Source organism: Phyllostomus hastatus, unplaced genomic scaffold (genome assembly GCF_019186645.2).
Source record: "Phyllostomus hastatus isolate PE091 unplaced genomic scaffold, TTU_PhHast_1.1 phas_contig_37, whole genome shotgun sequence".
NCBI lineage: Eukaryota > Metazoa > Chordata > Mammalia > Chiroptera > Phyllostomidae > Phyllostomus > Phyllostomus hastatus.
This window is the reverse complement of record NW_025333867.1, coordinates 11,533,028-11,544,496: the sequence shown is the minus strand read 5'-3', so window position 1 is coordinate 11,544,496 and position 11,469 is coordinate 11,533,028. Positions and strand designations below refer to the sequence as shown.

General features: G+C 36.2%; 1 protein-coding gene and 1 pseudogene across 3 annotated transcripts in view; one reads left to right on the top strand and one right to left on the bottom strand.

Moving 5' to 3' along the window:
* The window catches only part of EXOC2 (exocyst complex component 2), a 254,233-nt gene that overhangs the window by 228,094 nt on the left and 14,670 nt on the right, over nucleotides 1–11,469 (bottom strand). The window lies entirely within an intron of this gene.
* On the top strand, nucleotides 1,502–1,773 carry LOC123820782 (annotated as a pseudogene).

Genomic DNA, 11,469 nt, shown 5'->3' with positions numbered 1-11,469 from the left:
AAAGAATAGGCATTACATCACAGAAACTTCTAAATATTTTAAATTATATGAAGAAAAATAAAATCATCATTCATATAACCACTTTTTACCTCATTGGTATATACACTGTCTTCATCAATCAGAATATACATGTAGATATAGTTACATATGCTTTATTAAATTGTGGCATGCTAAGTAAACATACTGCAGCCTGATTCTCACACATAAACTATATGATGGACATTTTTCCATGTTGGTAAATAGAAATCTGCTTAGTATTTCATTGCATGGATGTATAATCAATGATATTTAGGTGATTTCCAATATTTTTGCTATTATGAACATGACAATAAACATTTTTCTAAAAAACATTTTTGCACACTTACCCAGTTATTTCATTACATTGCATTTAAGTAGAAATTGCACGTCAAATGAGGTACATTTAAGGTCCTAGCATGTATTACCAAACTAGCCTGCAGAAGTGCTTTACCAACACATAGTCTCACCAGCAACACTAGGTATTAGCAATCTGTTCAATTTGTAAAGCAACCTGATAGAGAAAAAAAAGTAAATGGTTTCAACTTGCATTGTGTATGAATTCTATTTTCACTTCCTTTGCATCTTTTTATCAAGTTTTTTTCCCTTGATTTTAAGATACCTTACTAGAGAACATTAACCCTCTGTCCATTATGAACACTGTCAGTATCATCACCAGTTTATCATTTGTTTTTTCACATTATTTATGGTTGGTTTCTCTTTGTCCTTAGGAAATTTTGAGTCTTTTAATGTCAAAAGTATTGATCCTTTCTCCTCTAGTTCTAGAATCATGCTTTCAAAGTCATGTTTCTCGTATTTTCATGCTCTCTCTTTTATCCATTTAATTCCTAAACTGATTTGGAATCTATTTTGGAGTCCTGAAGAGCTAGTTGACTGAAATACCGTTTCACTGATCAATCCACTGTTCTGAATAGCCACTTTTATCAATGACAAAAATTCTCATTTCATGTCTGTTTCTGGACCATCTATGTTTTGTCCCACTGATCCATTTTGCACCTATAACATAATAATTTCCATATTATAATTACATATTTGATAGGACAATCAACCTTTAACAAGTTATCTCAGTACAGATGGTAGAGATGAATCTTATTTTTATCAGGTTCTAAAATTAATTATACTAGAATTTTAATAGGACTTATTATCACCACCCTATCAATACTATACCTAACACTTCTCTGTTTACCACTATTAACTAGAATGTAAGTTCCAGAAGAGAAGAAGTTTTTGTCTGCTCCAAACACTGTTGCACACCTAGCATTTAGAACAGTATCTGGCAAACAACTGAAGCTCAACATTTATTTTTGTTCAATGAGCAAATGCACTAGTTACATTGAATTTATTGATAATTTAAGAACACTTAAGCTGTCAGTGTGAAGAGGAGGCCAGAACGACCCCTGGACCAGCCAAAGCCGACACACTGCTGCATCCCCACACCCAGCTCCTATGTCCCACCACAGTCACCATCATGCCCAAGAGAAAGGCTGAAGGGGATGCTAAAGGAGATAAAGCCAAGGTGAAGAATGAACCACAGAGAAGATCTACCAGGTTATCTGCTAAACCTGCTCCTCCAAAGCCAGAGCCCAAGCCTAGCAAGGCCCCTGCGAAGATGGTGGAGAAGGTACCAAAGGAAAAAGGGGAAAGTTGATGCTGGCAAGGATGGGAATAACCCTGCAGAAAATAGATGCCAAAACAGACCAGGTACAGAAAGCTGAAGGTGCTGGAGATGCCAAGTGAAGTATGTACATTTATTATAAATGTGTATTTCTGGTGGCTGTACAGTTTGAAATACTATTTTTATCAAGTTTTATAAAAATATAGAATTTTGCTTTACTTTTTTTTTAAGCTATGTTGTTACCACACAGATCACTTTATTGTTGTTTCTGGGGTAAGGACATACAGTACTAAAAGAATGGCTCCAAAGCTGGACTGATATAGGAAAAATAACAACTTTCCCTTCTAATTTTGAGAGACTTCCTCTTGGTTCCTGGGAGGAAGAATCCCTTGATGTTGACACACATTAGCCACCTTGGCACAAGAACCTTATGGTGTGGGAAAACCAGAATTCATTTTTAAGTCCTTTACTCCCTCACCACTTTAAGCATTAACTTGACTCCCTTAAGCCCAGAGACCTGTTGGGACCTGACCTAAAAAACTTGGTTACTGGTGTGTCGGGCACTCGGACTTTCCAGTGTCGCCATTGAGATGACATCGCTCAAAAGAGCAGCAGTTCCCTTTTTAGATTATGGATCCACAGACCAATAATTCTGCCATTTTCATTTCATTTCCTGAAAATCAGAGTTGGTTTGTGAAAAGTTGTTAAATAACATGCCTAATGTGAAATGTTAATCCTCACTCTAAACTTTCCCTGTTCACAGCAGCAAATGAAGACTTCATTGGGTTTAATAGTGGCTTTCTCATTTTGGTAGTCCATTGAAGAAGGGAGTTTGAAAGTTGTTGTAGACCGTTAATGACTGTCTGCCCATGTCCTGCCTGAAATACCATGATTGTTGGTAAAAAGTATATTTAATAAAGCTGGATACAGTTTTGCTTGGGGAGAAAAAAAAGAACACTTAAAATATCTACAACTTGGGAGCCTTTCAGTCAAGATGGCAGAGTAGGTAAACACTGTGCTCACCTTCTCCCACAACCATTTCAAAATTACACCTAAATAATAAAACCACCATCACTGAGAACTACCCCAAGACTAGCTGAACAGAATATAACTAAGGATATAGAAAAAGCCATGTGGAGACTGGTAGGAGTTGCAGAGATGTGAAATGTGCAGGTCACCCACCCAAAGTGTGCCAATTAAGAATAGAGAGGGAAATCTCAGCTATACAGGTACCTTTGAAGAGCAGGGGTCACAGCCCCACATGGAGCTCCCCAACCTGGGCAGTGCCAGAAAGGAGTGTCCCTATAACATCTGGCTGTGAAAAAACAGAGGGGATTGTATCCAGGAGAGATGAAGGGCTTCTGGAGATCTAGGAATTCCTCCTGAGGAGCTTGCGCATAAATTTGTTCATCCATCTACTCACTCATTATGTGTTCAAGTGCAAGAGAAGCAGCTTGAAAAGCACCAGGAACATACAGGAATGAACTAAAATTGAGTAGCTTCATGGCAAGGGCTGGCGGAGCAGGAGTCAGGGCAACTCTCTCCAGGATGGAAGTGCTAACAGGTGCCATTGTTCCTTTGTTGAGGTCTCCTTCTACTCAACCAGCCTGATACAGGTGGCTGCCAAATCACAGATCACAATCAACTTGGCTAATATCGTTTGCCCTGCCGTGGTGATTCCCAGACCCTGCTCCACCCAACTTGCACGCCTGGCCCAACTCTTTCAGCAGTTTTCAGGCACAAGCAGTCTGCCTAGGCTCCAGCTGTGGAGTTTCCTAAAATCTCAAAGGTCAACAAACCACAAACAAACAGCAACTTACTTCAACATGCTGTGCACATCTTAATAAGCAGTTCCAAACCCTACACATTCAGCAACCCGTCTCTACTTGCATTATCACTTTCATCAGGTTTCCCCAAGTCACACAAGCAGTGGCCAGTTTTGGTTTGGAACCCAGGTTAAATTAAGTGGGCCCAAGCCCACTTAACTCATTTTGAATGAGACGTCCACACAGTACACATGCTCACTCAACAGTGTCTACCAACCCCACTGACTAGTACAGTGAAGTTATTGTTCATGCATACACATTCCAATCCATTCTCCTTGGATGCCAGGTTATATCAATGTTGTGCAAACCATTCTTGTTATATTAACAATGGCTGGACTTTTTCCAGGCAGATCTCGTATACAGTAAAATATTACCTAGCCATAAAAAAAAATCTTGCCACTTTTAACAACATAAATGGATCAAAAGGGTATTAAGCAAAATGAAATAAGTCAAAAACAAATAGCATATTATTTCACTTATATGTGGAATCTATAAAACAAAATAAACACAATGAAAATAAACTTACAGATAGTACAAATTGATGGTCACCAGATGTAAGGGCCGTTGGGGTGATAGGTAAATCAGTTCAAAGGGATTAAGTACAGGCTGCCAGTTATAAAAAGTTACATGGATGTGAAGCACAGCATAAAGAATATAGTCAATAATACTGTAATAACTATACAGGCTTTGAGATGGGTGATCAGAATGATCACTTCATAAGGTACATAAAACGTCTTATCACTATGTTGTATACAGGAAACTAATACAATATTGTGTGTCAACTATAATAAAAAAATATTTATTTTTAAAAAAGACCTTCAACCAGCAAAAAGATTAAAACTTGCTGAAGGCGTAAATGATGGTTTGTATTTTTTAGCAAAAGTATTTTTAATTGAGGTATGTACATTGTCTTCTAGGTATAATGCTAGTGCACACTTAAGGGGCTACAGTCTATACTACATCACAGTATAGCATAAACATAACTTTTACATACACTGATAAACCAAAAATTTCTGTGGCACAATTTATTGTGGTAGTCTGGAACCAAATCTACAATATCTCCAAGGTATGCCTGTAAATATATATATGTGTGTGTGTCTGTGTGTGTGTCTGTGTGTGTGTGTATGTATGGTATATGTACTTATGGTATTTGTAAATATATATATATATAAAACATATATACATTTAGCTAACCATTTAGAATTTTAGAATACTTCCAGAAATGTTTTCTATACATATTAAAATCTCTATTTATACAAATATATATTATATGAAACTTTCATGGGATAGTCTTCTGACCAGATGTTTGGGAAAACTGCAGCCTGCCTATCAAGAGACCTTTTCCCAGACAAAAGCCTATTGTGAAAAAAGGAACTTTTGCCCAACTGACATCAGCCAAGCACAGAGAGCTTCTAATAAAAATGTGACCAAAACCTGGAGGCCTATGGTTTGAACTTGTATTTGGTAGCTACCATGCTCTAGCAGCAATGCCAGGCTAGCACCATCATCACTCCCACCCCTGGGGCCAAGCACAGCATGCAGGTCCAAATGCAGGGAAATTAGGTCTCCTATTGCTCAAAAAGTATCAGCTTCCTCAAAAGCACACCCAAGGCCTAAAAAGGTCCCAACCTAGCAAGAATCAGTGACAGACTTTTGTTTCATGCAATGAATTCACTGGAAATCCAAGCTCAGGACTAGTAATTTATATGAGCATTTTCAGCTTGTGCTAATAAAAAATACATACTTTCTTCAAAATGAATATAGCTAGTATATATATTTACACATACATTATATAATTTTATATACATTATGAGTTTAAAATGTATTAAAAAGTTACCTATAAGTAAATATTCTAAAATGTTACATGGTCTTATTAACAGTGGTAAAATTATCAGAGATTAAACAGCTTGTCCGGAATCACAGCAACTAAGTGGCAGAGTTGGAATTCAAACAGAACCAGGCTTTAGTTCTATGCTAGTGTGATTCTCCATGTGATTTTTCTTTTTACTTTTTATTATGGAAAATCTAAACATACATTTTAAAAAAAGAGACTAGGATAAGGAACCTCCATTTTCCCATTACCCAGCTTCAACATTTTTTCTCGTTTCAACTACCTCTCCTCCACAATTCATTTTTATGTTGTTTTTTAAAGCAAACCCCAAACATATCATTTCATCCATAAATACTGTAGTTTGTAACTCTACAATGGACTTTGTACCCAGCCCAAGTGCATATTTTCTATATTATCTCAAAAAATGTTACAGTTCATGTATTAGAATGAGGATCTAACCAATGCTCCAGCAGAAAGGAGGGAAGGAAAGAAGAAAGGAAAAATAAAGAACAAAAGCTACCTTCATATAAATATATATGCTGGTATGAATATGGAGAGACACTAGAAGGTTAGACACCAGAGGTTAACATTATTGGGAGAATGAAATTAGAGAGGGTAGAAGGGTCAAGGAAACCATGTTTTTAAATACATTTTCCTATTTCTTTCCTTGTGACAGTGAGCATGTATATAAATTTCTTAGACATGAAGTCTACCTTGGAATGCACAAAAAGGCCAATTCCAAGACACAGTATGGAGCAGCCCTTATGGATGGGGCTCTAAGGCACTACACAGATTTCTCAGGAACACTGACCACATCTCTCCTCTCAGCAGCTATGGACCTACTCATTTCTCCTACAAATCAATTATTTTAGGAAAAGAATTATCACAAATAATATCCTCTGAATTTTAAAAAAGGGGGAAAAAGAATTATTGTACCAAGGTTCCTGGTTAAAGAAATGTCCTCAATAGTCTTGGCTGAGAGTGTATCAATTCTTTCCTGTACTCATAGCACCTAACCCAGTACCAGAACAAAGCAAGTACTTGGTAAAATTGTAACTGGGCTGAACAGATCTGGGAACACATTAGCTCATTCACAACTCCATTCTTTTGGTTCTTAAATGACAGCAGCAAACCTCAGACCATATGGAATTCCACCTCTGAGAAACCACTGAGATGTGGCCTTGAGAGAGATTTCAACTGGATTTGTCCTATTGCAAGAGATACACCATTCCTTAATAAGCCTATGCACTATTTTTTAAACCAATAAATCTGTGCCACAATAGTAACTGCCAAAAACCATTATAGAAGTTGAGAGTCCTCTAACTATACCCTAACAACTTAATCAATCTGACAGCTTCCCTTAATACTAAATACAGGTGTGCTAAAGATAATAAAGACAGGTTATTTGTTCCTGCCAAAGCAAAGAATTAAGAGATGAATTAAGTTAACCACAAAGATCTGAGCAGAACAACTCTTCTATGGGTTGCCTACATGTGTCAGGAAACTGAGTTTAAGAGTGGCCTCTAACTGTAAGTAAGGTCCAAGAAAAGTTTTAAATTCTAGTACTACTTCCACAATGAAGTATCTGAAAATCAGAAACTCTAATGTGTAGAGTCAGATCTTTAACTCTTTTTTCCAAACTCTTTTTTTCAAAAAAATATTTTAAATATTTAAATCAAAATGATTTGTACAACTCATAAATTGTTGCATTAGAAAAATACTTATTTCCTAGATTAAATGTTCCAATCAAAAGACACAGGGCAGCTGATTGGATAAAAAAGCATGACCCACACATTTGCTGTCTACAAGAGACCCACCTCAGAACAAAAGATCTAACAGGCTGAAAGTGAAGGGATGGAAAAAATATTCCAAGCAAATAGTCATTAAAAAAAAAGCTGGGGTACTAATACTTATCAGACAAACTAAACTTCAAAACAAAGGCCATAAGGGACAAAAAAGTCACTACATAATACTTAAGGGAGAAATCCAACAAGAGTATATAACATTTGTAAAAATATAAGCACCCAACATAGGAGCACCTAAATATATAAGGAAAATCTTGGGGCACTTCAAGAAAGAGATCTACAGCAATACTGTTATCATTGGGGATTTTAACACCTCACTGTCAACAATGGATAGATCTTCCAAACAAAGAATCAATAAAAATATTGTAGCACTGAATGACACTCTACATCATATGAAATTAGTTGATATTTACAGAAAATTTCACACAAAAGCAAAATATACAGCCTTTTCAAATGCACATGGATCATTTTCAAAGATATACCACATGGTAGGATACAAAACAAGCCTCAACAAATTCAAGAAAACTGAAATCATGTCGAGCATGTGCTCATATCACAATGAATTGAAACTAGAAACCAACCAGAAGGAAAAAACTCAAAAACATTCAAATAATGAAGACTAAATAACATTATTAAATAATGAATAGGTCAACAATGAGATCAAGGAAGAAATCAAAAAGTATCAGGGAAAAAATATAAAGGAACACCCAACAACCAGAACCTGTGGGACATAGTGAAGACAGTACTGAGAAGAAAGTAAACAGCAATACAGGCCTACCTACAGAAGACAGAAAAATCTCAAATAAACAATCTAACCCTACATCTACAAGAACTAGAAGAAAAACAACAAACAAAGCCCAGAGCAAGTAGAAAGAAGGAAATAATCAAGATCAGAGAATATTTAAATAACAGAAACTAAAAAAAAATCAATTCAAAGGGTCAGTGAATCCAGGAGCTGATCCTTTGAAAGGATAAACAAAATTGACAAACTTTAATCAGACTCATCAAGAAAAAAAGAGAAAAGACATAAATAAATAAAACCAGAAATGAAAAGAGGAGAAATTACAACTTATTCCACAGAAATACAAAGGATTGTAAGAAATTACTATGAACAGCTAAATGCCAAGGAACTAGACAGCCTGGGTGAAAAGGATAAATTTCTAGAAACATGCCATCTTCTAAAACCGAATCAAGAAGAAGCAGAAAGCTTGAGTACACCAATAATACTAGTGCAACTGAGCAATAACCAAAAAACTCCCCCCCCACACAAAAGCCCTGGACCTGATGGCTTCACAGGCAAATTTCACCAAACACTCAGAAAGAACTAACTCCTCTCCTCAAACTATTCCAACAAATTCAAGAGGGAACACTCCCAAAGCCTTTTTATGAAACCCATATAATACTAATTCCAAAACAAGGTATAGACACAATAAAAAAAGAAAACTACAGGCCAAAGACTCTGAACATAGATGCCTAAATCTTCAACAAGATACTGGCAATCAGGATCCAGTATTACATTAGAAAGATCACACAGAATCACTGTGATTCATCCCAGAGACGCAAGGATGGTCAAATATTTGCAAATCAATAAATGTAACAAACCATATTAACAAAATGAAGAACAAAAATCACATGATCATACCAATAGATATGAAAAAGCATCTGATAAAATCGGGCACCTATTTATGATAAAAACACTCAGCAAAGTGGGAATAGAGGGAGCATACCTCAACATGATAAAGGCCATATACAAGAACCTACTACCAACATCATACTCAAGGAGCAAAAACTAAAAAGCTTTCCCATTAAGATCGGGAACAAGACAAGGGTATCTGCTTTCACTACTCTTATTCAACATAGTAGAACAAGTTTTAGCCACAGTGATCAGACAAGAAAGAGAAATAAAAGTCATCCAAATTGGGAAGGAGGAAGAAAACTGTCATTACTCACAGATGGCACGATAGTGCACATAGAAAACCCTATAGTCTCCATAAAAAGCAACTAGACCTAATAAAGGAATATAGCAAAATACAGGGATACAGGGATTCAGATATCAATGGCATTTTTATACACCAACAATGAACTATCAGAAAGGGAAACTGGGGAAAAAATCCCATTTATGAAAGCAACAAAAAAAAATTAAGTAGGTAGGCATAAATTTAACCAAAGTGGAGAAAGACCTTTCCTGAGATAACTATAGAACACTGGAGAAAGAAACTGAGAAAGATACAAATAAATGGAAGCAAATACCATGTTCATAGATAGAAAGAATTAGCATCATTAAAACAACCATACTACTCAAAGCAACCTATAGATTCAATGTAATTCCTATTAAAATATCAATGGCATAGTTCACAGATCTAGAGCAAATACTTGAAAAATTTATATGGAACCAAAAAACACCCTGAATAGCCTCAACACTCTTAAGAGAGAAGAACAGGGCAGGAAGGATCACCATATCTCACATCAAACTATACTACAAAGCCACTGTAAGCAAAACAGTCAGCTACTGGCATAACAACAGACACATAGATCAATGGAACAGAATAGAGCCTAGAAATAAACCCATGTCTCTATGGTCAATTAATATTTGACAAAGGGGACATGAGCACACAATAGAGTAAAAATAGCCTCTTCAATAAATGGTGTTGTGAGAACTGGACTGATACATTAAAAAAAATGGAACTACAGCACCAACTTACACCATACACCAGAATAAACTCAAAATGGATAAAAGATTTAAAAATAAGTCATGATACCATAAAAGTCCTAGAGGAAAACATAGGCAGGAAAATTCCCGATATCCCATGTAGCAATACTTTTGCCAATATATCTCCTAGGACAAAGGAAATAAAGGAAGAAATAAACAAGTAAGACTACATCAAATTAAATAGCCACTGCACAGCTAAAGAAACCATCACCAAGATGAAAAGGGAACCAATCGTATGGGAAAACATACTTGACAATGACACATCAGACAAGGGTTTAACCTCCAAAATACATAAAGAACTCATAAAACTCAACACCAGGAAGATAAACAATCCAATTTAAAAAATGTGCAAAGACTGAACAGACACTTCTCCAAAGAGGACAGATAGCCAACAGACATATGAAAAGATGCTCAATGTCACTAATCATCAGAGAAATGTAAATTAAAACCACAATGAGGTATCACCTCACACCAGTCAGAATGGCTATTAAACAAGTGCCGGCAAGGATATGAAGAAAGGGGAACCCTTTTGCACTGTTGGTGGGGACTCAGATTGGTGTAGCCACTGTGGAGAGTATTACAGAGATACCTTGAAAAATCAGAAATGAAAATGCCTTATGACCCAGCAATTCCACTTCTGGGAATTTATCCAAAAAAAACCCCTGAAACATTAATTCGAATGAACTTAAGCACCTCTGTGTTCACTGCATCGCCAAAATATGGAAGCAGCCCAAATGGAATATTACTCACCCATAAAAGAAGAAAATTTTATGTTTGCAACAGCATTTATGGACCTGGGGAACACTCTGCTAAGTGAAACAAGCCACTCAGAGAAAGACAAATATCATATGATTTTACTCATATGTAGAATCTAATGAACAAATTGAATTAACAAGCAAAATAGAGACAGATTCAGAGAGAGAGAGAGCAGGCTGACAGCTCTTTAGGGGTAGGGTTGGTGGTGGAGGATCAAACAAAAAGGAGAAAGGACTCATGGACATGGACAACAGTGTGTTGATTGCGGGGGGGGGGGTAAAAGGAGGATAAATGGTAATGGAAAAAATACAATAAATAAACAAATAAAATTTAAAAATAAAATAAAATGCCAAGGTATTGTGGCTCTACAGAAAACTTTCTCTGCCTTTGCAAGAAAATCACTTTTCTTGAGGGCAACTCCCACCTTAGGTACCTAGTATAGAATACTGGCTCTTTTTCCTGCTCACTGTTCATTCCTAAAAGATTTAGCCCAATAAAAGATGAAGTAGACATGGAGGGATTTGGTTCCATCAGGATTATCCATAGAGTTCTACATCAAATTTCAAAGAAGTTAGCAATGACACTGGTGAAACTCAAGACAGTTTGGTATAGCGTCCTGCATGATTAACCACTGCAGCAAAGGGCTGGGTAACTAATAGATAATACACACACATGGCATTCTATCAACTATAAGCCTAGAGCATTTCACAGCTCCTTTTAAATATTTCTGAATATCCAAAACATAAGTTCAAGTCTACTTGTAAGGGTTATTTGACTATGACCATAATTTATCAATTATATATATGTGTATATATAATTTTCACTTCCTAGGTAAAAGACATGGGGTAATGTAAAAGACATAATGCAATGACTACTACTATGCACATATT